General features: G+C 59.4%; 1 non-coding gene and 1 pseudogene across 1 annotated transcript; both read right to left on the bottom strand.

Annotated features, from left to right (window-relative positions):
- Positions 1 to 1,253, bottom strand: part of LOC124607580 — a 4,349-nt pseudogene extending 3,096 nt beyond the window's left edge.
- A 188-nt stretch (positions 1,254 to 1,441) lies between these two features.
- On the bottom strand, positions 1,442 to 1,596 carry LOC124608201. The gene has a single exon (XR_006978891.1). It is a non-coding gene; the product is annotated as a 5.8S ribosomal RNA (ribosomal RNA).
- Between the last annotated feature and the right edge of the window lie 1,069 nt (positions 1,597 to 2,665).

Below are 2,665 nucleotides of genomic sequence, written 5' to 3'. Positions count from 1 at the left end.
ATTAGTCTTTCGCCCCTATACCCAGCTCCGACGATCGATTTGCACGTCAGAATCGCTACGGACCTCCATCAGGGTTTCCCCTGACTTCGTCCTGGCCAGGCATAGTTCACCATCTTTCGGGTCACAACGTGTACGCTCTAGGTGCGCCTCACCTCGCAATGAGGACGAGACACCCAGGGAGTGCGGAGGCCGCCGCCCCGTGAAGGGCGGGGAAGCCCCATCCTCCCTCGGCCCGCGCAAGGCGAGACCTTCACTTTCATTACGCCTTTAGGTTTCGTACAGCCCAATGACTCGCGCACATGTTAGACTCCTTGGTCCGTGTTTCAAGACGGGTCGTGAAATTGTCCAAAGCTGAAGCGCCGCTGACGGGGGCGATTATTCCGCCCGAGAGCATCCTGAGCCAACAGCGGCGCGGGTCCGGGGCCGGGCCAGGTAGGTCCGTCATCCGGGAAGAACCGCGCGCGCTTGCCGGGAGCCCAAGCGCCCAAAGGGGCGAATCGACTCCTCCAGATATACCACCGGGCAGCCAGCCAGGACACCGGGGCTCTGCCCAACAGACGCGAACCGAGGCCCGCGGAAGGACAGGCTGCGCACCCGGGCCGTAGGCCGGCACCCAGCGGGTCGCGACGTCCTACTAGGGGAGAAGTGCGGCCCACCGCACACCGGAACGGCCCCACCCCGCGGCGAGTGGAAAGGCAACCGGACACGACCCCGCCGCGGATTGCTCCGCGCGGGCGGCCGGCCCCATCTGCCGAGGGCGGAGGCCAGTGGCCGGATGGGCGTGAATCTCACCCGTTCGACCTTTCGGACTTCTCACGTTTACCCCAGAACGGTTTCACGTACTTTTGAACTCTCTCTTCAAAGTTCTTTTCAACTTTCCCTCACGGTACTTGTTCGCTATCGGTCTCGTGGTCATATTTAGTCTCAGATGGAGTTTACCACCCACTTGGAGCTGCACTCTCAAGCAACCCGACTCGAAGGAGAGGTCCCGCCGACGCTCGCACCGGCCGCTACGGGCCTGGCACCCTCTACGGGCCGTGGCCTCATTCAAGTTGGACTTGGGCTCGGCGCGAGGCGTCGGGGTAGTGGACCCTCCCAAACACCACATGCCACGACAGGCGGCAGCCTGCGGGGTTCGGTGCTGGACTCTTCCCTGTTCGCTCGCCGCTATTGTGGGAATCCTTGTTAGTTTCTTTTCCTCCGCTTAGTAATATGGTTAAATTCAGCGGGTAGTCTCGCCTGCTCTGAGGTCGTTGTACGAGGTGTCGCACGCCACACCGCCAGCCGGCTGTGCACGCTACCGAGTAAGTACCGGTATGCGAACCGCCAGGCGACGGGCGCGCATCGCACGTTTAAGGAGACGCGGCCGGCCCCACAGGCGGCCGCGACACTCGCAGGTCTGCGAAGCGGGGCAAACGCCGCGCGCTTCAGTATACGTAGCCGACCCTCAGCCAGACGTGGCCCGGGAACGGAATCCATGGACCGCAATGTGCGTTCGAAACGTCGATGTTCATGTGTCCTGCAGTTCACATGTCGACGCGCAATTTGCTGCGTTCTTCATCGACCCACGAGCCGAGTGATCCACCGTCCTGGGTGATCTTTTCTTAGTTTCCACTGTCTCTTCCAAGACAGTTGCATTGGCGGGACGTAGGCGTGTGGCGGCCCCTGTTCCAGCGTTCTGTGTCCAACGGCCTCACGGCCGATGGGCGTCGTACGGCTCCACACCGGAGCGGACAGGCAGTCGGGCGAAAGTCATTCAAAACCGGCGCCAGGCGCCGCAGGCCAGCCGCTCCAGCGCTTCAGCGCTCGTACCACACAACATTGCCGTTAGTTTTGAGAGGCACGCGTGGTTCCGCACGCGGCGCACGGCTCCTGCGAGCCGTACAGGTAGCGTGTTGCGCGACACGACCCGCACATCGAAAGACATGCAGTCTAGTCGGTAATGATCCTTCCGCAAGTTCACCTACGGAAACCTTGTTACGACTTTTACTTCCTCTAAATGATCAAGTTTGGTCATCTTTCCGGTAGCATCGGCAACGACAGAGTCAATGTCGCGTACCAGTCCGAAGACCTCACTAAATCATTCAATCGGTAGTAGCGACGGGGGGTGTGTACAAAGGGCAGGGACGTAATCAACGCGAGCTTATGACTCGCGCTTACTGGGAATTCCTCGTTCATGGGGAACAATTGCAAGCCCCAATCCCTAGCACGAAGGAGGTTCAGCGGGTTACCCCGACCTTTCGGCCTAGGAAGACACGCTGATTCCTTCAGTGTAGCGCGCGTGCGGCCCAGAACATCTAAGGGCATCACAGACCTGTTATTGCTCAATCTCGTGCGGCTAGAAGCCGCCTGTCCCTCTAAGAAGAAACGTAATCGCTGACAGCACGAAGGATGTCACGCGACTAGTTAGCAGGCTAGAGTCTCGTTCGTTATCGGAATTAACTAGACAAATCGCTCCACCAACTAAGAACGGCCATGCACCACCACCCACCGAATCAAGAAAGAGCTATCAATCTGTCAATCCTTCCGGTGTCCGGGCCTGGTGAGGTTTCCCGTGTTGAGTCAAATTAAGCCGCAGGCTCCACTCCTGGTGGTGCCCTTCCGTCAATTCCTTTAAGTTTCAGCTTTGCAACCATACTTCCCCCGGAACCCAAAAGCTTTGGTT

Source organism: Schistocerca americana, chromosome 3 (assembly GCF_021461395.2).
Source record: "Schistocerca americana isolate TAMUIC-IGC-003095 chromosome 3, iqSchAmer2.1, whole genome shotgun sequence".
Classification (NCBI taxonomy): Eukaryota; Metazoa; Arthropoda; class Insecta; order Orthoptera; family Acrididae; genus Schistocerca; species Schistocerca americana.
Note: the sequence above shows the minus strand (reverse complement) of the source record. Positions and strands in the feature narration are given on the sequence as shown.